Here is a 24,432-nt window from a genome sequence, read left to right as displayed (position 1 = left end):
TTTCTCTTGATTCTCATTATTATTTGTTCAATTAGGTACTTGACTACAAGGAAGGCGAACTTTGGAACTTAAAGTAATCATTGGAGCTTAAAAGCTAAATTTGGAGTTGAAGTGCTAAAGGACCATTGTGAGCAATTCTTGACACTCTTGTATTTTAATTGTTTCACTTCTTTGTATGCTTGTGATAGACCTTGTTGAGGCTTATTTCAATGCTAAATTTTTGTCCAAGCACAGGCCCTTATTGAGGCCAATTTTTCTTGCATTTGGGTTTTAATTGTGAATGGAGGAATTGTTTGATCCAAGTTTGGGGGGGAATTACATCCCTTCACCTTATGCTCCTCCATCATGTTTTAATCCTTATGAGATTGAGTCCAATTCATTTCATGCATCATCTTATTATGGACTTGATCACTCATTTAATCCTTCTTATGACTATTGCCCTCCACCACCATTTTATGATGAATCAATTCCACCACCTTCTAAGTACTCACCCGGATTTGAAGAAAAAGTGTTAGCTTTACTTGATGTGCATATTTCACACACTTCACTTATTAATTCTCATTCTCAAGCTTTAGCCAACTTAGAAGCTCAAGTTGAGCAAATTGTAAGTACTCTTTCTCATCAAGAGGAGGAGGAAGAGGCAAATGAAAAAATGGCAAGAACTTCAATGTATATAGATGAGGATGATGAGAGTGAGGAGAATGAAACAAGTGAGCTAATGCCTAGCACTCTATCTTGTATAGAGGAGGAAGTGGCAAGTGAGTTAGTGGCTAATCCAATAGAACATAACATGATTAATGAGGACTTTCCTTGTTTTGATTATGATTTTATCTCGGAGATGGCTACTCTAGAGAGTGAGGAGATGTTGACCACACTTGAGGTAGGAGAGAAGGAGGAGGAACTTGTTGAAGAGGGCCTTCCTTCTATTATCTCTAATGACCCTCTTGAGGAGTGTCTTTTGGAAATGTGTAAAAATTGTGGTTTTGACTTTAAAAGCTCTAAAACTGAAATAAACTCTCTAATGGACTCCTTAGCTTACTTAGAAGGTGAGGAAATGATTATTTTTGAGGAAGAGAAGGGGGATGAAGAGAAGGTGTTTCTTGATATTCCAAATGAGTCTTTAAAAGACATTGACTTGCCAATTCATATAGGAAGTGATTCTTTAAATGCACTTCAAGAACATAAAAATGAGGCAAGCCTAACCATGATTGATTTTGTTTTCAAGACCGTGGATGAAAGGAACAATATCATCTCTTTTATTTCTTTTCAAGTCATTCTTTTGGAGGATGATTTTATTGTCATAAGTGGGACATTAAAAGAGAAAAGTGAAAAGAGGGTCAATAAGGATGTTTCATATCCAGTTTTTGATTCATTTGATTAGTGAGTTGACCTAACGTCTTGCTAGAGACGTTAAACACTAGTATTCGTAGAGTTTCACAACTCTATTCCTCCCTCATTTCTTTTTATTTTTCATTCTTTTGTACATTCTTCCATCTATTTTTCAAATTTTCATTCTTGTTACCATCATTGGGGTTTAGCATAGGATTTTCTGCACTTTCAGTTCAAAATTAGGCATTTGGTGCCAGTTCGATCGATCACAAGAGCACCTTCGATCGATCGAATTGTTCTTCGATCAATCCAACTATGGATTCGATCGATCGAACTCCACTTAAGTCCTAACACTTAGAAAAATTTTGGACCTACATCCAAATTCCAAAATGCATGCTCTCGGGATCTCCAAATTTTTGAAAGTTCGATTGATCGTAAACCATTTCGATCGATCGAACTATCTTTCGATCGATCCAACATGTGGTTCGATCGATCATGAGTCCCAACACTTAGAAAAATTTTCAGGCCTCATCCATTTTTCAAAAATGCATGCTCTCGGGATCTCCAAAATTTTACATGTTCGATCGATCGAACTTCATCTTCGATCGATCACAGCTTTGCCCCTTTGACCCTTTGACTTTTTGACTTTTTCCTATATCTATTTTTATTTTATTTTTTATTTTCTTTTATTTTATTTAGTTACTTCTATCTTGGTATTAAAAATAAAAAATATATATATATAAAAATAAAAAAATAAAAAAAATAATAATATTTCTTTTCTTTTCTTTTATTTCCTTTTATCTTATTTCCAAAAATCCAAAAATATTTTGTTTAACTTTAATTTTTAATTCTTCTAACTTATCAAAAAAAAAATATATATTTGCATTCTTTATTTTCTTATATTTTTATCTACTTGCCTTTTTATTTTTATTTGTGTACATATTTGTTTTGTCTAAAAAAATGAGATGGTTTTTCAAAGAAGCATTCCGTCTTACTAGAGACGTTAAACTTAGCACCCATTTTGCATATTTCTTACATTTTTCATTTTTCTTTGCATGTCTTCACATATATATTAAAAAAAAAAAAATATGAAAAACAAAAAGTAAGAAAATTTTGTATATACTTGCATTGTACATATTCTTTCCATTTTTTTTTTTTGCATTGTACATGTTCCTTTTCATTTCTTGCATTGCACATATTGTTTTTCATTTCTTACATTGAACATATTCTTTCATTACATTTTGCCTTATTTAATTTTCTTTTTATATTTTGTTCATGCATTTTATTCTTTGTTTTTCTTACATTTTGTATATACTTGCTTTCATTAAATGAAAAATATAAAAAGATTCATCATTGTGCCCTTATGTGTAGTCATGCATACTTTATGCTTTAGTTAGGGCTTGATCTTATATCTCTCTTGCATCATGTGTTACATTGCCTTAGAATGCTTGATTTGATTATTCTTACCCCATTTGATATTTGATGTGAGTTTGCTAGCGTGGTTATTCAAGTAGGTTGTTGATTCCAAGTTTGGGGGAGACGTCTTTCGAATTGGATCATGACCGGGCTTCATGTCTACAGCACCATGGTATACTCTTTCCACGTTTTTTTTTTTTTTTTTCCATTGTTCTCATTGCACATTGAGGACAATGTGCGGTTTAAGTTTGGGGGTAAGGTGTCTTGTTGCATTCTACTTAAGACTTGAGCTTTAAATGCATGATTGAGATTTGAGATTGATGTTAGCGATGATTTTGATCTTTTGAGGACTATATTGCTTAAAATTTAAAAATTGATTGATTTGAGAGTCCAATACTCCTTGTATGCCTTGAGGATGCCATTTAGGAGTAAATTTTTCAAAAGATTGATATCTTGCTTGCATTTGTGGTCCACATCATCCTGAATTTGTGATTGTTTTGAGATTCATTCTAGGATTCTACACTAGCACCGGTGCACACTAGCATTCATTTGTGGGGTACATGCTTTGTTAATTATTGAATTGGTTATATCCCAATTGGGCTAGTAGTGCATTGAAAGCTTTCATTCTTGATAAAGGTGGATAACAACCCATTTTCATTGAGTAGCCGGGATTCTTGCCTCATTAAGCAGTGAACTTCTCGCGCCAAAAGGTGGAGGGCCCAAACTCTAGGTTAATACTTAATTAAAAAAAAAAGAAAAAAAAGAAAAGAAGTTGCAAAAGCAATAAAAGTGAGGACTTCTCCCAAAAGGCGAGCAGTGGGAAATGATTAGATGGTTGTTGTCTTGATTTGTAGCCTAATTGATTTGAGTTTGTAAGTCCGTAGGGGTGTCTTAACACCTAATGCCCTAAAGCCATCTGGTTTGGGAGTCATTGACCTAAAGCTCGCTACATGAATCTTCTAGAAAGCTTAAGAGATCAACACATTGCACGATACTTTCATCTTTGATCCTCAATAAATAAATAAATAAATAAATAAATAGAGTGAAAAGAATAAGCGCAACTAGAACAATAAAACTTTAATAAAAGGTCCACTCTCTTATCTTGATGATCGGTACTAGATTTGTGTGCTAGTTTGAGGATAAGGATGTGATTACTTCTCTAGTTGGCTAAGATAGCAACACACTTGATGCCGGACCTCTCACATGGATTCTAGACTTGTTTCGATATTCATGATCATTTTCTTGATATGTGGAGGACCATACTTGCTTGCTTGATGTTGAGATTTTGGGAGATTGCTTGGAAACGGTTGAAAAATTGCATACTTGAGGTAGTTTTCTCCCAATGCTTGTTTGCAATATTGGTGCCTCTTTTGAAAAAATGAGCTTAATGTTTGTGGGTACCATTTCTGGAAACCCTCACGAGACTTCACTCGTCCACTAGGGGTAACCTAGGGGTTTAAAAGGCTTGTTGCATATGCTAAATGCAATCGTGTTCCCTACGAAAATGGTGTTATCATTTTACTTGCTTTCCAGTTTATACTTGTTTAGTTATTCATTTCATTCCTTTACTTCTTAGTTCATTGCTAGGGACTAGCAATATTTAAGTTTGGGGGTGTGATGAGTACTGAAAAGGGCGCATTTAAACCCGTTAAGCTTAAGCATTCTAGTACCTTTATTTATCTTACTTTGCCGTTTTAAACTTATTACGTGTTATTTATATTTTCAGGCACTAATCCCAAAATTGAGCTAACTCGGCCAAATAAGAGCTTAATTGAAGCAATCCTGAGATAAACCAAAGGAGGGAGCAAAGTGGAGAAAGCAAGGAGCAAAAAGGAATCAAAGTTGTGCAGCTGAAAAGTTCGATCGATCCAACTTAGAGTTCGATCGATCGAACATCTATGATCGATCACAGTACTTCTCGATAGATCCAACCTTGGCCTTTGCTGAAATTCCAAGTTCGATCGATCCAACATCACCTTCGATCGATCGAACCCTATTTTGTCCTATTCAAATGATTGATCTTATCCACAGCTGTACGCCTACCAACCACTTTTGTCCTTTTCCCCATAAATATCTTCGAAATAACTCAGCCTTATCCTTATCCGGAGGAGTCAGACCACTTCGATCGATCCAAGATGCAGTTCGATCGATCGAACCCATCTTCGATCGATCCAAGATTAAGGTTCGATCGATCGAACTTCCTCCAGCGAGAAAAAGTTAAAGTCCAGCTCATTTATTCCGTCCTTCACCCAATCATTGGAGAATATGCCTTGCACGACCACAGCTCATCATAGGGTGTATTTGACCTACCTATATAAGGAATATGATACACTTTTTGGAGAGGAGTCTAGAGTCTCTTGACACACATTGAAAATCATCTTGGAGGCTCTTCTTGGAGAGGAGGAAGGAGGGAAGCTAGAGCACCATTGGAGGAGATCTTCACCAACAAGGAGCAGCCATGGAGTTAGCCCTTGAGGGTTGGATCATCACTACCATGAATGTCTAGACATCCTCTTGGGGCTAGAGTTAGCCCCAAGCATGCTTTTTATACTCTAATCTTGTGTATTATTGAGGGATTAGTGTTGTATGATACATCTTGATATTCATGTATATATAAATCTTGATTATTTCATGGTTTGTATGGTTTAATGCTTCCAATTGACTATTCTATTCTACCCATATGTCTATGTATGCTAGAGTAGGATATTCATGTGCTTATCTCTAGATTTAGTGTTTTTGATGCATGTCTATATATATTGATGCTATAGATTTAGAGATTATCAAGATGATATGCTTAATGAATGCTATTTTGGTTCATTTGATGGTTTATGCCTATTCTTGATGGCTTGTGACTCTCCCCTAGTCTAGATAGCTTTATTTTCATGCTAGTAGTGTAGATTTAGTGTAGTGGTAGTATAATGTTAGATGGGAGGACAATCTACTCTTGATGTTTGATGTTCCATGCTTGTGAGTCCAAATGGCATATTCCTCTAATATTGTGTTGTATGTGGATTGTGAGCTTAATGAAGGATTAATGACTAGTTATGATATGTTGTATCTTTCACATGTGTTTAGACAGTTTATTCCTCTCCCAATAGATAAATTGTGGCCTCTCACATGATGATTAGATAATGCATGTTTAACTAAGTCATCCTTATGGATTGCTTGGACTATGAGCTTAATGAAAGGTTCAATGACTTGATTTGATATTTTGTTCTCTTCACATGATGTCTAGACAATATATTCCTCTACCAATAGATGTATTGTGGCCTCACACATGTTGATTGAGACAATTTGCACTTGTTGAGTCACCCTTACCAATTGAATGTCTTTTACACACACAACATTGTTGCAACACATTCATTTCCCTCATTAGTCACTTGATTATGGTTTGGAATAGTATTGTTTGGTGGTGATCTCTACACCCCAAGACCTTTCCTTCTTACTTACTCTTTATCTTATTGCATTTTAATTAATTCTTTTCTAGAAGTAATCAACCAACCCAATTCTCTTTTGCAATCATTTGGTACGCTAGAGTCGAAGTTGAAATTCCAGCACGTATAATCCATTGGGACGATCCCTACTCACTCTTGCTACGTTAGTAGTGGTGTTGGTAGTGGTTTTTATAAATTTAAATTTGACATAAAAGGCTTTTCTTGAACCACACATTCACTACATTTAGTTTGGCGTATTGGAACGGCCGTCGTCAGGTATACCATTTTGCCACTAGTTTTGCCTTGTACCTCTCTATGCTACCATCAGCTTTACATTTCACAGTAAAGACCCACTTGCAGCCTACTGTTCTTTTCTCCTTAGGTAAATCAACTATCTCTCAAGTACCACTTCTTTTAAGAGCATTCATCTCTTCCATCACTGCTAACTTCCAATTCGGATCATCAAGAGCTTCCTGAATGTTTCTCAGGACAAACAAGTGTGGGATTTTTTAGGTAAAAGGCCTATGAGTATGAGAGAGTTTTTCATAAGAAAGGTATTTGGCAATGGGATATTTTGGATTTTGACATTTGATTTGAATACCTTTCCTAACAGCTATAGGAATATCAAGGTCTGATGGTTCTTGGTTAGGAGAAGTAATAGGAACTGAAGATGAGTTAGGAATAGAATTACCTGTGATATCTAGGTCCAGTTCCTGAAGGTCGAGATTGATCATTTGCAAGAGGAATAGGCTGACTTTGACTCTTTTGATGAGGTATTCTCCGAGTATAAACCAGAGGCGCAGTATTGGGAACTTTTATGCCTGGCTATAATTATTCTTCCCCTATTTCAGATACAGTAATGTTTGGTACTATATAACTAGTATTCCCTTCATTGTTTTCATTGGTTTTATCACATTGTTCCCGACTTTGAATTTCGGGAATAACAGTAGGATAAGGTGAAGTAGTCAAAATCACATTTGGTAAAGGAGTAAGAGATAAATCCCAAAAAATTTCTTCCATCACCTCATTCTCCCCCTGAAGAGAATTTTTGTGAAAGTAGGATTTATTTTCAAAGAAAGAGACATCCATACTCACATAAAATTTTCTTGTTTGGGGATTATAGCACTTATATCCCTTTTGATTAGAAGCATACCCTATGAAAACACATTTTTCAGCTTGAGGATTAAGTTTGGACCGAGTATTATTGGATATATAAACAAAAGCTATGCAGCCAAAAACCTTTAGAGGTAAATCCGAGTATATCCTTGATAATGGAAAAATTCTTTTGAAACATTCTAATGATGTGCTATATTTTAAAACACGTGTAGGCATTCTATTAATCAAATACGAAGCTGTTAAAACAGTTTCCCCCCAAAGATATTTTGGAACATTCATTGAAAACATTATAGCACGAGCCACTTCAAGTAAATGTTTATTTTTTCTTTTAGCAATTTCGTTTTGTTGAGGGGTATCCACACAAGTAGACTGATGATGGATACCTTTTTTTGTTCAAAAAACTCCCCAAAATTTTATTAAAATACTCGGTTCCATTATCGGTGTGAAAATGCTAATTTTTGCTTGAAACTGAGTTTCAACCGTTGTGTAAAAATTCTTAAAAAAAATTTCAACCTCAGACTTTTCATTCATCAAATAAACACAACATAAACGGGTATGATCATCTATAAAAGTAACAAACCATTTTTTCCTAGAGATAGAAGTGACTCTTGAAGGTCCCCAAACATCACTATGTATTAAATAAAATGGTTTTGAAGAAGTATAAGGTTTTGGCAAATAAGTAGTACGATGACTTTTAGATAAGTAACAACTTTCACAATAAAACGATGAACAATCCAAACCTTTAAATAAAGTAGGAAACAAATGTTTAAGATATGGAAAGTTAGGATGTCCTAGTCTTAAATGCCAAAACATTATTTGTTCATAAACATAATTCGAACTAACACTACTAAGGCCTTGAGCTTTTTTATTACTGGAGAAATCCCCATCAAAGTAGTAAAGTCCATCTATTATTTTAGCACTGCCAATCTTCTTCCCCGAGCTCCAGTCCTGAAATTTACAATAAGAATCACAGAAAATTACATGACAATTAGATTCTTTGGTTAGTTTACTCACAGACAAAAGGTTACAGGCTAGTTTAGGAATATAGAGAACATATTTAAGATCAATATTCTCGGATAATTTTATCAAACATTTTCCTGCAATAGGTGAGAACAGATTCTTTGGTTAGTTTACTACCATCTGCAATTCTAATTTTTTTAAGGCCAGAACATGGTAAGCAAGTGCTAAAAAGATTAGAAAGGCTGGTCATATGATCAGAGGCTCCAGAATCGATGATCCATAGAGTATAATTTAAACAACAAGAAAGGGCATTAAGTGCACTACCTGTTTGTGTAAGAGAAACACTAGGAATACCAGATGAGGAATTAAATTTCAGCAGCTTCAGAAGGTGATCCATCTGCTCCTTATTTAAGGGACTTGTCTCAGCTTCATTGGCAGTAGGAACTGCACGCTTATTTCTATCACCAAGCTTGCTACTCTTCCAATTTGCTGGTTTTTCGTGAATTTTCCAGCAGTTCTCCCGAGTATGGCGCGGTTTGTTACAGAAGTCGTACCAGACTCATGGCTTCTCTTCAGATTTTCGCTAAAAATGGACTACTTTATTAGCAGTAGTCTGGCAAAAATAAGGGCAGAACTCTCAACAGGTCCGCTGGTAGTCTTCTTCCCCAATATTACATGTATGCGGCTCTCTTCTCTTCGAACCTCAGCAAACACCTCACTAATTGGAGGAATTGGAGTCCTGCCAATGATCTGTCCCCGTACTTTATCAAATTCACGTTGAGCCCAGCAAGGAAATTGTAAATACGATGAGCTTCCACGGTCCGTTTGTAGTGATTGGCATCTTCAGTGGATTTCCATTCATCATCATTGAACAGATCCATGTCCTGCTAAAGGCGCTTCAATGAATCGAAATACTTGGTGACCGAGTCTTCTCCCTGCCGAATCTCACCAAGTTTTAGAGTCAATTCATAGATCTAAGATTGATTTCCCTAATCAGAGTACATTTGATTCACATTGTCCCAGAGCTCCTTCGCTGTGGAGTAGCACATATAGTTGGAGCTAATATCCTCGTCCATAGAGTTCACAAGCCAAGTCATCACCATTGAGTTTTCTGCATCGTACGTTGGGTTCTCCGATGCTGGTGCCTTCTTGTATCCCGTCAGGTACTCGACCTTTCCGCGCCCTCTGATGTACATCCGAATGGATGTGCACTTGGAATAAATTAATTAATCAAATTAATTAATTATTTCTAGATTTTAAAACATCTCCGAATACTCTCAATTTCACATATGTTGAAGAGTATGCTAGGGCCTAATATAATATGACATCACATATTGATTTCAAGCTAGATAAGGCTACATGAATTAAATTTTCATTCAAGAAAATAATTAAATAAAAACTTTAATACTTGTCCAAATGCTCTCAATTTAAAATATGTCAATGAACATATTAAAGTGTAATTTAATATCATGTCAAAAGTTTAAACCAAACTATAACCAACCGGGAGAATTAAATCTCATACAAGAAAATAAATAAATAAAGTTTCTAGATTTAATACAAAGGCATGTGATTAAGTTGTGTAAGTATGGAATACACTCAATATAACCAAGATATAAACCTAAGACATCCCCTACCTCAATTTGAGATGAAAATCTCAAATCCCCACCGAAGGAAAAGTGCTCCGAATTCGACGATACTCCTAGGTTATGTCGGGGACAACGAGGGGAGCAACTTTAACCTTTGAGGCACCATGAAAATCCAAACCCAAACTCAAAACCAGAACTCAAAAGTGGTCGAAAATGGAATCTAATAAGGGGGAAAGGTAGAGCACGTCGAGGCCTACAATAAACGTTAAGGCGGGAGACAAAATACAAAGGAAATCAAGTGGAGAAGAAGAAAGAGTAGTGGCAACCCCTTGGGCTACCATGGCTGCCGGCCAAGAAGCGGAAGAAGGGCTGAAAATTCTGACTTTTTAAATTAGGGCAACCTATTTGTAGAAATCCCAAAAAGTGCCCCGAACGGGGCCCCGATGGGTCCGGAAAAGTGGAATCTGCGCAGACGGGCTTAAACGGTAAAACACCATGAATGAAAAGGAACCTTAATGAAAAAATATGAACACTGGAAGATATGGTATCGAAAATCGAGTCCCATGCAGAGAGATACGCCCCGAACAAGTTCGGCGGCAACTGGGGCCGAAAACCCTAAAACTGGGAAAAACGACCAGAAGGGAATTCTAAGAGTACGCGACTCGATGAAATGTGAAAATGAATCCCGTACGAGAATCTAGGCTCAAAATGAGCCATTTTGCAATAACTTTCGTTAATTGCACAATGGCCCCTCCAAGAAAGGGTAACTATAAAACTAGCCAGAATGAAAATATCTTCCAAAAAATACTTTCTTCAAAACCCCTGAAATAAAATATCTTCAAAAGATATTTACGAAAAACACCCCAAGAAACAGGAATGTTTCTGAAAAATCTTTGCATCTATGCCTTTATGGACACCGGGAGCAACCAGAGTACTTTTGTACAAAAGTAAGGATACGTATTTTGTGGAAACCACTTAGAATGAAGGTACGTGAAGTCAAAAATAAATTCCGAGCACAAAAAGTGAGGTTGTGCCAAAAAGTGACAAATGGAGAAAAAGACGAATGGTGAATAGTGTTCAAAAAGTGAAAATGTGGAAATGACTCGGTCCTTAAAGGAAGTTGTCAATCCGAAGGAAATAGTCTCAGAAACCATTTTTGAACACTTGAGATGACATTAAGTGATGAGAAACAAGACTCGAAAAAGAAAATTAAACGGAAAAAATTTATCCGTAAAATTTGAGAAAAAGGAAAAGAGAGAAAATGACCGGGTTATTACAACCAACCTTCCTTAAAGGAATTTCGTCCCCAAAATTAGGAATATACCGAAAAAAGAACAGAAGAAGGACTGAACACAAAGTTAAACCAAAGGACAGCTCATAAAGCACTAAAGGACAACTCCAGATGTCTCAAGATCAACTAAAGGAACGCGAAACCACGAACCGAGACAACACCTTATACGAATCGGTACGTTAACTCAACGTCAACCACCGAAAGAATCCCAAGACATCGAAATGTTGAAACACGATAAAAGAAGAAATTGACAAAGCAGTACGAACAGTGACCAGAACCCGTCAACAATGTACTCAAATGTGTGGTAGCAATGACAGTGCCTAATGCCTGCCCACACTTACTCATCAGTAAGGTAGCATCGATGGCGACTAGCACCCACCAACAACACATAATTTGGTACGGTAACGTAACAGTATAAGGCACTAGTTCATAACCTGCCCCCAACCAGGTTAACTCAAAAAAACCTAACAATACGAATGACATCAATGTCGGAAACGATCATTACCAAAAGCACTACGGAAACCAGGCATTTTGTGAAAGTGGGTTATGGTCCAATGATGTCCGACTAGACCATCTTGGCCAATCCCAAAACTCTGACAACAATGTTATAGGCATCGTTACGCTTAAGGCCTTAAATCCTTGATGTAAGTAGAGCTAGCAACTCTTACATTGCAAAACACCCTTGACACTTCCTGACAACGTTGTGAAACTATGAAGGAAAAAGGAAATGAAACGGTGCCTCCCTAGCGCGCATCTCACTTCACTAGATAAAGACTGTGATTCTACGTTCACATGAGCCTTACTCGCATCAACCGTCAGACTAAGGTCTCGAAACACCCAACCAACAAAACAAACAAGAAGGTTCCCGACATGGGTCCTTACAGAATGAATTTCTCTTATCCAAGGACGAAACTCGTAAAACAAGAATGCATCCAAGGGCTACGACAGACCACAAGTGACAATGTTAAAACCAGACATAAAAGTAAACAGCTAGCATGCAACATAGCAACGCACTATCTACTCACACAAGTAGTAAGATCACATAAAGTATGTCAGTGTATACAGGAGAAGAACGTAAAGCATGACGATATGCTGCATATGATCATGTCAAGATGAAAAAGGGTATAAAATGTACTTAGATAGATGAGCATATACTATATGCTAAGATAACAAGTATACACCATGTGCTAAGGAAAACGAGTATATATTTTACACTAAGACAGTCAAGGTAAGCTTCTAAACAAGTTACTACATAAGCAAACAGACATGTTATCAAATCGGAACAAGTTATTAAGAAGCATTTAAACACGTAGAGCATGGTAACGCAAGCATAATATGCACCCAAAACTCGTCGTCCTAAGGTTTTCGAACCTAGGAGTTCTGATACCACCTATGACGGCACTGGTTTTTTAAGCCAGTGCTCCCTGTGATGAACCAAAGATTAATCCGATAGCGAATCCAGATGCAGAAGTAAGAAACAAGACAACGGTCTCCTAAGGCACAACACACCTCTAAGACACTTTGATGACCTTCCATTAGATCGTGGAACTCAATGAGAACTGACGGGGAAGCAAAAGATCAGAAAAATAACAATTAAGCCCCAGGGGCAAAATAGTCATTTTACATGAAAATGACGTCCCTAGAATGTATATCATTCCCGAGACACATCCGTGACTTCCCACGAAGTCACAGAACTCAAAAGAAAGTAGCGGAAGCGGAAAGCAAAAAAAGCCGGACAAAAGGGCAAAATAGTCATTTCTGAAAATATGGATTCGGGTGCCACTGAGCACACTACTAGAAAGACGACGACAAACTAATCAGGATGGACTCAAGAATCGCATGATTCGGAGTTCGGACGAAGGAGAAACGGCTAGACGAAGAAAAACGAGCACTTAAGGCTAAAAGGGTAAACTGGTAATTATCCAGGATGACCCGGGTGAAACCGAGCACACCGTTGGAAAGACGGTGAAAAATTAGTTAAGTTTAAAAAAAAGTTCACTCGATTTGGAGTCTGGACGAAGGAGAACGAGCGAAAACAAAAATCAACGTCAGGACGTTGAGATGGGGCACTGTGGGCGCCCACAAGCACCCCCACGAGCATCCTGATAAGCACCCTGACATGCAAGGGAAAAAAAAAAGGTTCTGCCAGAACTGAGAGCTAAAACAAGGTCCGAAATAAATTTTTCTGAAAAAACACGAAGAAGAAACATCCCCTAAAATCAAGTTTTCTAATCAAATTAATTAATTATTTCTAGATTTTAAAATATCTCCGAATACTCTAAATTTTACATATGTTGAAGAGTATGCTAGGGCCTAATATAATATGACATCACATATTGATTTCAAGCTAAATAAGACCACATGAATTAAATTTTCATTCAAGAAAATAATTAAATAAAAACTTCAATACTTGTCTAAATGCTCTCAATTTAATATATATCAATGAACATATCAAGGTGTAATTTAATATCATGTCACAAGTTTAAACCAAGGTATAACCAACCAAGAAAATAAATAAATAAAGTTTCTAGATTTAATACAAAGGCATGTGATTAAGTTGTGTAAGCATGGAATACACTCGATATAACCAAAATATAAACATAAGACATCTCCTACCTCAATTTGAGATGAAAATCTCAAATCCCCACCGAAAGAAAAGTGCTCTGAATCCGACGATACTCCTAGGTTATGTCGGGGACAACGAGGGGAGCAACTTTAAGCTTTGAGGCACCATGAAAATCCAAACCTGAACTCAAGACCTGAAATTGAAAGTGGTCGGAAATGGAATCTAATAAGGGGGAAAGGTAAAGCACGTTGAGGTCTACGATAAACGTTAAGGCGGGGAGACAAAATACAAAGGAAATCAAGTGAGGAAGAAGAAAGAGTGGTGGAATCCCCTTGGGCTGCCATGGCTGCCAGCCAAGAAGAGGAAGAAGGGCTGAAAATTCTGACTTTTTAAATTAGGGCAACCTATTTTATATAAATCCCAAAAAGTGCCCCGAACGGGCCCCGACGGGTCCGGAAAAGTGGAATCTGCGTAGACGCGCTCAAACGGTAAGACACCATGAACAAAAATGAACCGTAATGAAAAAATATGAACAATGGAAGAAACAATGTCAAAAATTGAGTCACGTGCAGAGAGATATGCCCCGAACAAGTAACCGGAGCCGAAATAAAATTAGGAGAAAACGACCAGAAGGGAATTCTAAGAGTACACGACTCGACGAAATGTGAAAATAAATCTCATACGAGGATCCAGGCTCAAAATGAGGCATTTTGTAATAGCTTTCGTTAATTGCACAATGGCCCCTCCAAGAAAGGGTAACTGCAAAACTGGCCAAAATAAAAATATCTTCCAAAAGATACTTTCTTCAAAACCACCGAAATAAAATATCCTCAAAAGATATTTACGAAAAATACCCCAAGAAACAAGAATGTTTCTGATGAATCTTTGCATCTATGCCCCTATAGACACCGGGAGCAACCAGAGTACTTTTTTACAAAAGTAAGGATACGTATTTCATGGAAACCACTTAGAATGAAGGCACGTGAAGTTAGAAATCAACTCCGAACACGAAAAGTGAGGTTGTGCCAAAAAGTGACAAACGGGGAAAAAGACGAAAGGTGAATAGTGTCCAAAAAGTGAAAATGTGGAAATGACTCGGTCTTTAAAGGAAGTTGTCAATCCAAAGGAAAGAGTCTCGGAAACCATTTTCGAGCACTTGAGACGACACAAAGTGATGAGAAACAGGACTCGGAAAAGAAAATTAAACGGAAAAAATTTATCCGTAAAATTTGAGAAAAAGGAAAAGAGGAAAAATGACCGGGTCATTACAGATATCAATTCCAAATATGAAATTGGAATCTACATATATGAAGAGTATTGTAGATTGATCTATATTAAGCCCCTATCTTTATTATAGAGTACGACTTCATACACTACAATAACACTAATAGATAGTATATGGTAGAAATAAATATTCGTATATTTATTTCTACCATACTATCGAATCTCATAGAATAGTGTTAATTCTAATCCGCTCATTTCATTGAAGACGCAAAATTGGAATCCTTTTCATTTTTTTTCTTCAATCAACTCAGAAGTCAAGTTTTATTCAAATTAATTAATCATTTTGACTGATTGTTTTTACATAAATGATAAGTAGGAAAGCAGTAGGAACTAGAATGAATAGTGCAGTAGCAATAAATGCTAGAATATTTACTTCCATAAATATACCAAAATCCAAACTCCATACCCAGTACTCACAAAAGTCTACCCACAATCCAGACTCATCTCATCCTTACCGCTAAAAGTCCTCGGTTGCTCAGCATTTGTCCATATACCACCTCATCAGAGGAGCAAACTAGATCCCAAAGCCATAAAATGCCTATTCCTCGGATACTCCTCCCACCAAAAAGGTTACAAATGCTACTCTCCTACTACTCGGAAGTTCTATAACACCATGGACGCAACTTTCTTTAAGAATCAGCCTTTTTACACCAAAACTCATATTCAGGGGGAGAATTCTATCGTGCTAGAAGAATATCAGTTTTGGCAAGATGCGGATATCTCTGTGCCTTCCATCACCTCAAGTTCACCTACTCCAAGTAACACCACCACACCTCCAATTGTGCCTATCCTACTTGAGTTAACATCCAAACCTGTTCATTTCAAACCCACTCCAAACATTCACTACAAGAAAAACAGTTTTTTAGAATGCCCTTTTTACCACGATTTTAAAATAACCGTGATAGAAAGTGTCTTTTACCACGGTTTTATAAAGTAATATATTTTACCACGGTTATTGTAAAATCGTGATAGAAAAACTTTCTACCATGATTAATGAAAAATCGTGATAGTAATTATACTTTCTACCACGGTTATAATAGAACCGTGATAAAAAGTGAAGTTATTTCACCACGGTTATAAAATAACCATGGTAGAGAGTGAATTAATTTCACTTAAATTAGCGCGTATTTATTTAAACTTTTATACTGCTCTTTCTATCACAGTCAATAAGTTATTCTACCACGGTGTAGGCACCGGTAGAAAGTGAATTCGGATTAAGGCTGTACACGGTCTTATTCCCGCTACTTTCTTAAAATTTGAGGGCAAAAATCATTTTAGACCACACACACCATACCACACATGTTAGGGCAAATCATTTCAGCCTCCTAAATGGCCTCCATCTCTATTCTCGTTCTCAACTCTGAACTTGCCCTCTCTCTGTCTCTGCAACTGCAAACTATAAAATCTACAAGAATCAGATCAGCCTCCCAAATCGCCTCCATCTCTATTCTCGTTCTCAACTCTAAACTTGCCCTCTCTTTGTCTCTGCAACTACAAACTACAAAATCTACAAGAATCAGAACCCATATCGGCATATCATTTCAAATTGTTTAAAAAATTAAAACCCATATCCTTCAGTTTCCATCGCCCGCTGTTCCAGTTCGGGTTCGCCGTTCAAAAGCTTCAACCTCAGGCCGTTGTCTCTCAACTCTCAAGCCCTCTCTACTCTCTCATAAGGATGACGTTGAGTAAAGACTTAAAGATCGACCAAAATTACAGAACAGGTAAATGTTTCTCTTATATCTTTCATCTCAATATGTTAGCAAAATATTTATCTCCATATGTGGATAAGTAATTGTGATGAAAAATCAGTTGGGGATTTTGGGATTTTACTAAATTAATTTGATGCAATTTATTGATTTTCTTGAAGCCCTAGGTTTAATTAGAGTTCTATTATGTTTTATGTTTGTGAATTAATTAAAAAGGATCTCAAAATTTCGTCATCTCTCGTGCATTTTAATGTGAAAATCCTTGTGAAGCTCAATCATGATCAATGAATTGGCATCTATAACTGTTGCTGTGATTTATGAAGATGTCTAATTTTCGGGGAGCTGTTTAGCTTCTGCCAAAGCATGATTCCGTTGTAGTGACCACAAAGGATTTTGGGTATTCCCACAAATTTGGTGTGTTTTGTTTTGCCATGTTAAATATGTTTTACCCTATCATGGTCGGGGAATTATGATATTTTGACTAGACTTCCACCTTTTGTTGATTAGCAAACCCATTTGGGTTTTTAGCTTTAGTAACTCCTTGTATTAGGAAAAACTTTGAATGGATTAGTGTAATGACAACACTTATTGTGTCCATGTCTTTGGTGTGGATGGTACACTAATTCACCTTTTTTGTTCTGGTATCAGTTACGGAAAGTAGCATTAGTTGGTGATATTGCTTTAGTAAAATGACATGGTATCATTGTTCTGTTAAAAAAAAAAAAAAATCACATTCCCTGTCATTTTAACGCCAATGACAGTGTCATGTCGAAAGATCCCCCCGCCTTTGTTACAGCGTGCTTTTTCTTTTTTTCTTTTTTAGAAGAATTGAGACTGGATTTTGGTCTTCAAGCTCTTATCGACTTGACAGATTGCAGGGGGGAGATAACAGCTTACTTTCATTCTCTCCCTCAAGCTAATACAAGCAAGGATGCAGACTTATGGATCCCAACAAACACAAAACACATGGTGAAGTCATCATTTCTAGTCCAGCTAATAGTTTATGTACCATAAAAGGCTACCCCTCATGTTAATGATCAAAACACATTCTCTACAATTTCTATAATCATTGTAGTTGGACTCCATAAGCTTTTTAGCTACCTTCAATCTATAAAAGGCTAGTTGTTTTATATGTTTGTTGGGCAACAAAGCAATTTAGTAATAAAGCAAATATATATATTAAGGGTGATTTACACAGAGGATTTTTACTTTGATTTGGTTGTTTACAGAAGAGAAGGGATGGCCCCTTTTCATACTAGCATATATAAAGAGAAGAGAATCTTAAGATCATGCCTATATGAAGCTAGATTTTACTAAAAATAACAAGTGTCTACTTTTCACCCTCACTTAAAATATAAGACTTATAAATGTTCATAATTAATCTTCAATACTATTATACGCCCCTTTAAAAAATTTGATTATGCTCCACTGTTTTTGCTGTATTTTTATATCCTAAGATTGCAACAACTACTATAATTCCTCTTGTTCTTGCAAATTTCTTTGCCATGAAGTAAAGCTTCAATAAAAAATAAAAAAAAAACTTAAGCTTTTATAACTCAGATAGCTGTTGAATATAAAAAGATAAATTTCATCATTCCTCTCATAATCAAATGCAAATTTCTCATGCAATAACATAAGAGGGAAAACTTTATTTGTAACCTTTTTTTTTTTTTTTTTTCCAATAAGTATACATTTGTCACTATCAAAAAAAAAAATTTATGTAGCAACTGTCTAACACTTGTAAACTACAAAAAAGGAAAATATCAAATAAACAATTTTTTAGCTCCTTTTGTTTTCCTTCATCTCTTTTGCACATCACCATGCTTAACTTTTCAAGAGACTTCTACTTAGCTGTGTTTTGTCATGTGAGCTGTCTTTCAATTCCTTTTTCATATGATTAGTATTTTGTAATTCTTGTTGAACATTCATGTAGGAAGAAAATAACTAATGTGACTCATTTTCCTGAAAAATATATGCTTAATTCTTTTCATTTTTATTTTTTTAACAAGCAATCCTTTGTGAATGATGAGGATTCTTCATCTTGTGCATCTAAAATTACAAATTTTGGACTCATGCCCCTACTTTTTTGCAATTTTATCATGGCGAATCCAAGTTTCCTCATAATTTCTTTGATACCCTTTTCTGCCTTTGTCCTTGATACACCTTTGATAAATTTTGATTTCCTCCTTGACTTTTAAGGTCTTAACCTAAATGAGCCTCTTCCTCTTTCTTATTTTAGTCTCATTCAAATTTAATTTATAGTCACGTAAATGCATGTCCAGATGGTGCAGACCAAACTATTACATCAATTGAAACTAGGGCTGCAACTCGGGTTGGGCCAGCCCGAATTTACCCGAGCCTAGCCTGAAATTTTCAGGGCTTGGGCAGTGTTTTTCTATTCTAGGTTTGGGCTTGGGCTAGATATTCTGAGCCCGAATTAAATTCGGGCTGGGCTTGGGTTGATATTATATAAAGCCCGAAGCCCAGCCCGAGCCCGAAAAGGGTATATTTATTTTAAAACTATGTTATTTCACAAGTGTATAATAGCTTAATTGGTAATGTGTTTGGGATTTTTCTTGGAGGAATTCTGTTCGAGTCCTTGTAGTTGCACAAATTTTTTATTTTTTACATTCTGAATACAGAAGCGTGGGCTCATGGGCGGGCTTGGGTAGGAGAAGTTAATTATGGGCTGGGCTTGGATGGCTGGGAGTGGGCTTTAGGCGGGCTCGGGCTTGGCTTGGGCAAAAAATTTTGTATATGGGCTGAGTCCGAATTAAGTCTTCAACCCGCCCAACCCGCCCGAGTTGCAGCCCTAATTGAAACTACTCACAATTTGATTGTGGAGCATTGGATTAATTAAAAATAAATAAAAATCCTTAGAACACTAAGAGTGAAATATTGATTTGATTTCAGCAACATTGCTGTCATCTTCCTGATCATGAAATTTGTTGAATTTAATGCAGATCACTGGGAATAGCGTTCCCTGATGTCAAGTACTTTACAAAAGCTTCAGTTGCTGCCTTGCGAATATTTGATAGGATTGACCGGATTCCTGAAATCGATGGTGAAGACTAAGGTAGGTTCAAGCGTGTGTTGATCATTTAACCTGCCTAGTAATTTTGTTTCAATAAGAATGATGAAGTTAAAGCAATATTGTTTCCTCAATTTATTGGTGATCCTATTCAGAATATAAAGTACTGATGTGATCAGATGTAATAGGTGGGTGAAAGAGGGGCTCTTTTATCAGGTGGACAAAAGCAGCTGATTGCCATTGCTAGAGCTATCATTAAGAACCCTGTGATTTTAAAAGGTATATCTATTATACTGTATTATATATGTTCTTTGGAATGGAGTCCTTTCAACTCTATTTTTCATATTATAATTTTAAAAGAACAGTCAACCAGATGAAAATTTTAACTATTTTTTGGTTTAAATTAAAATTTCATTTCAAAAAAATTAACAAACAGTTCTCAAGTTTCTCTAAAAGTTCATAAGTTAATGGTCTCAGACCCCTTGCCTAGTGGAGGACTTGATGTTTTCCTTGTCAATCATGGATGAGGAATAGAGATCTATTACAACCCCATTTTTTGTAGTTCATTGCAATGTGAAAATTGTTGTCTTGTAATTGTTTCATTTGTTTATTTTGTGTTTGACTGATATACTTAATTTGGGTTGTGTCAACTGGCAAGGCATCATGTTGACAAGCCCCTTGTTAGGAGATATGCTACCAATTCTTGTTTCAATAATACAAGAGATAGGAAGTGAGGATTTTGATTTTGTTTGTGTTTAAAGAAAGGGTAGTAAATCTGGTATGTGTGGGGAGGGGGGAATGGAAGGTACATATTAATCGATTTCTTTCTTCATTCCTCATATATCTGCAACATACATTTTACTTTAGGTCTTCCACATTTATAAGAGCCTAAAAACTCAATGTATATAATTTTGGCAACTTTACAATTTGGCAACTTTACAACTTGTTTTATATTCTCTTACTTCAACTATTACATTTTGTAGGTCAAAGCTAAGATTGCGGGATTACGGTTCCCACTACTTTTTTTGTTGCCGTTATATTTTTTGTATGGCACATGATCAAGAAGTTGCATATATGGAAGAGAGAGACTAAAACAGAGTAAGAAGATATGAAATTTTTTTGTTTTATTTTGGTTAAGTAAAGATATAAGCTTGTGGATCATATACTTCTTTGAAATTTGTAAATATTTTTGTATAAAATCATGATTTGGAATTGGTAATATATATATATATATATGATGTTATTGGCCAGTTGTAAGTTATTTTGGTTATGATGCTATTTTTTATTTATAGGGTTTGCTTCTTGGGTCCTTGCAAGGCTAGTAGTAGGGCAAAAAAAAAAAAAAAAAAGGCCTCATAGGGGTTGTACACTATTTAAAAAAAAATATTAAATAATATTACACTTTTTACTACGGTTTTGCACCGTAGTAGAAAGAAGACTTTCTACCACAGTGTTGCACTGTGGTAAAAATTCTTTTTTCTACCGCGGCTGTTTCTACCACGGTTCAAAACCGTGGTAGAAAGCCTTTTCCACCGTGGTAAAAGTCATTTTTCTTGTAGTGATTCCTTAGATTCTAACTTAACAAGAAAAATAAAAAATATTTAAAGGAATTGTTTACTCAAGAAAGCAAACAGCTCCAAAGGAGGTGGATCAACTCACTTTTCCTGAACAGAATCAAGCATTCCTCTCAAAATCCAATCACTTCCCGAGTGCATGACCTAACACCTTTCTTTTGAGTAATAGGAATATCAAGATTGTCTCCCTGTTACCGCGTTTTTACCTCGAATCTGTCCAGCATAGTCATTCCAAGCTGCATACAAAAGGCTTTATAGTACCCTAAATGGAAGGAAGCAGTTAGTGAAGAAATTCGAGCTCTTATGAAGAATTGTACTTGAGAACTCATAGAACTTTCCAAAGACAAACAACCTATGGGATGTAAGTGGATATTCAATGTTAAGTACAAGGCAGATGGAAGTGTTGACCGATACAAGGTGAGACTTGTAGCCAAGGGATTTACTCAAATCTACGAGATTGATTATCAAGAAACATTTGCTCCGGTTGCTAAGTTAAACACAATCCGGGTTCTTCTATCCTTGGCGATCAATTTGGATTGGCCATCAACTTGACGTCAAGAATGCATTCCTTAATGGAGACTTGAAAGATGAAGTCTACATGAAGATTCCTCCTGGTTTTAAGAACCCAGACAGTATTAACTGTGTTTGCAAACTTAGGAAATCTCTTTATGGCCTTAAGCAGTCACCAAGGGCCTGGTTTGAGAGATTTACCATAGCAGTCAAGAAGTATGGATACACTCAAGGCCAGTCAGATCACACCTTATTTATCAAGAAGTCTCCTTAAGGGAAAATTACCATCCTTATTGTATATGTGGATGATATTATGTTGACAGGTGATCATAAAGAGGAAATAAGTCGGTTAAAGAGTACTCTTGCCAAAGAGTTTGAAATCAAGGATCTCGGTACATTGAGATATTTTCTTGGCATGGAAGTGGCTCGATCCAACAAAGGTATTTATGTTTCTCAACGTATTTCTATTTCTCAATGGAAGTATACGCTTGATTTGCTCAAAGAAACAGCTATGCTCCGTTGTAAGCTCTCAGAAACACCTACAGACCCTTCCAACAAACTTGACATGAAGGAGAGTTCTACTTCGGTTGACAAAGGGAGGTACCAAAGACTGGTAGGAAAACTCATTTACCTGTCTCACACAAGACCAGATATCAGTTTTCCTATTAGTCAGTTTATAAACAATCCAACTAATGAAAATCTTGAAGCAATTAACAGGATTTTCAGATATCTCAAAAAGACTCCAAGGAAAGGGCTGTTATTCAACAAGGGGACAGACCGTAGCATATAAATTTTCTTAGATGTCGACTGGGCAGGATCCCTAACTAACCGAAGATCTACCTCAGGCTATTGTTCTTACGTATGGGGAAACCTTGTTACATGGAGAAGCAAGAAGCAATCTGTAGTTGCTCTAAGCAGTGCTGAGGCCGAATTCAGGGCTATGACACACGGAATATGTGAATGTGGCTCAAACGACTCCTAGAAGAACTGAAAATCCCTACTGAAAGTCCAATAAAGATGATGTGTGACAAACAAGCTGCTATCAGTATTGCTAAGAATCCAGTTCACCATGACAGAACTAAACATGTTGAGATTGATCGGCACTTTATCAAAGAAAAGATCAATCAGGGAGTCATCAAGATGATCCGTACTCCTTCAAGTCTTCAAACCGTAGATATCCTCACCAAGGCTCTTAACCAAGATCGCTTTGAAGTCCTTGTTTTCAAGCTAAGAATGATTGATATATATTGCCCAGCTTGAGGGGTAGTGTGGAAATTCTGGATATGCAATCAGAGAAGATCTTGGAGTGCAATCCTTTAGTTAGCTGATTCTGTTAGTTTCAAATAAAGAGAAGAGGATAATTAGTATCCAAATCTCTAAGATTTTTGTTAGTTAGTTTCCTATTTTACTTGCTAGAATCAAGGAGTTAGTTAACCTAGTTGTGAAGGTTCCCTCTCCTGTTTATTCTTATAATTCACTTATTCCAGAGAGAGAATGTAAAAATATCAGAGAAGAATTTTCTCCCATATATTTCTTTACTCAGTGATTACCATAATCCAGTAAAAGGATTATCAGGTCATAAAACAACTTAATATCTTCTTAACATTGACAATTGTCTTAATACATGTGTAGCCCATGAGCCCTTTATTCTAGGTAAAAATTGACTGCCTTTTTTTGGGTGTCTTGCATCGAACTTAATGATTGTTACTTGTCAAAAATAAATAAAAAAATAAAAAGGTTAATGATTGTTAGGAGTTGCCTACTCCTTTATGGTTCAATATTTAGGTGAATGGACTATTGTCCTCGAGTATGAGTATTTTTAAATTGGTTAGTGTTCCTGAAGTACATTTTAAATTGTAGAATGTATTAATATTTCCTAGGTAGTTTACAAGCATGGCTGCCCCTTAATTGTCACAACTGAGGAGGATCAGAAGTGTCATGCCAGCCTCTACCTGTGTTTTTGTGTGTGGGTGTGTGTGCATTGGTGGATGCCTTATGGAACCTCAATCTCTAAACATAGCGTGCTTAATATTACGTAGTGAGTAACTCTAATTGCACCACTAGTGGTATCTCCTATACCTCTCAACAGGCAAGGTGAGGGCTCGAGTCCCCATAAGAACAAATGGGTGTGTGAGTTTTTTGTCAATGAAAAAAGAAGTAATTGTAAGACAAGTCTTTTTAATTTTTCAAGTTAGGATGTCATTTTAATTTTTTATTGTATGATTTAGTAATCGCCCATAGTGGATGCACTTCATGGGTTCCTCCAAGATACACGGTGAACCAGACCATATTAGCATTTTCTTCTTTGTACTGGTTGAGGGGAACAACAGCAGGGGCTAACAATCGCATGGATCTACTTTCACTTGTTACAAGTGGTGTGGATAGTGAGGTTAATAGCCCTGATGGGGACATTCTTGGTGTTGTTGAAGGCTGGCAGGAGGATGAGACACACAACCCGGACGTGCCAGCTGTTTCACATAGGAGGGGTATGACACCTTTTGTTTTTGTACCATTTAAAGAGTTACATTTTTTGTCTTCTCTTGATTTTGCTTCAAATTGGCAAAAAGTGAAAACATTCTTCATGTTTTCTCAAAGAAGTTATGAATTATGCCCTACATGGTAGTTA

General features: G+C 36.4%; 1 long non-coding RNA gene across 1 annotated transcript; it reads left to right on the top strand.

Moving 5' to 3' along the window:
- The first annotated feature begins 16,256 nt into the window (after positions 1–16,256).
- Positions 16,257–20,958, top strand: LOC132273851 (uncharacterized). Its single transcript, XR_009470269.1, has 5 exons — positions 16,257–16,706; positions 17,563–17,660; positions 19,655–19,767; positions 19,911–20,001; positions 20,706–20,958. It is a non-coding gene; the product is annotated as an uncharacterized LOC132273851 (long non-coding RNA).
- The last annotated feature ends 3,474 nt before the right edge of the window (positions 20,959–24,432 follow it).

This window comes from Cornus florida, unplaced genomic scaffold, assembly GCF_030987335.1.
Source record: "Cornus florida cultivar Cherokee Brave unplaced genomic scaffold, ASM3098733v1 CherokeeBrave_3.0.0_Hap2_Chr09, whole genome shotgun sequence".
Lineage (NCBI taxonomy): Eukaryota > Viridiplantae > Streptophyta > Magnoliopsida > Cornales > Cornaceae > Cornus > Cornus florida.
Note: the sequence above shows the minus strand (reverse complement) of the source record. Positions and strands in the feature narration are given on the sequence as shown.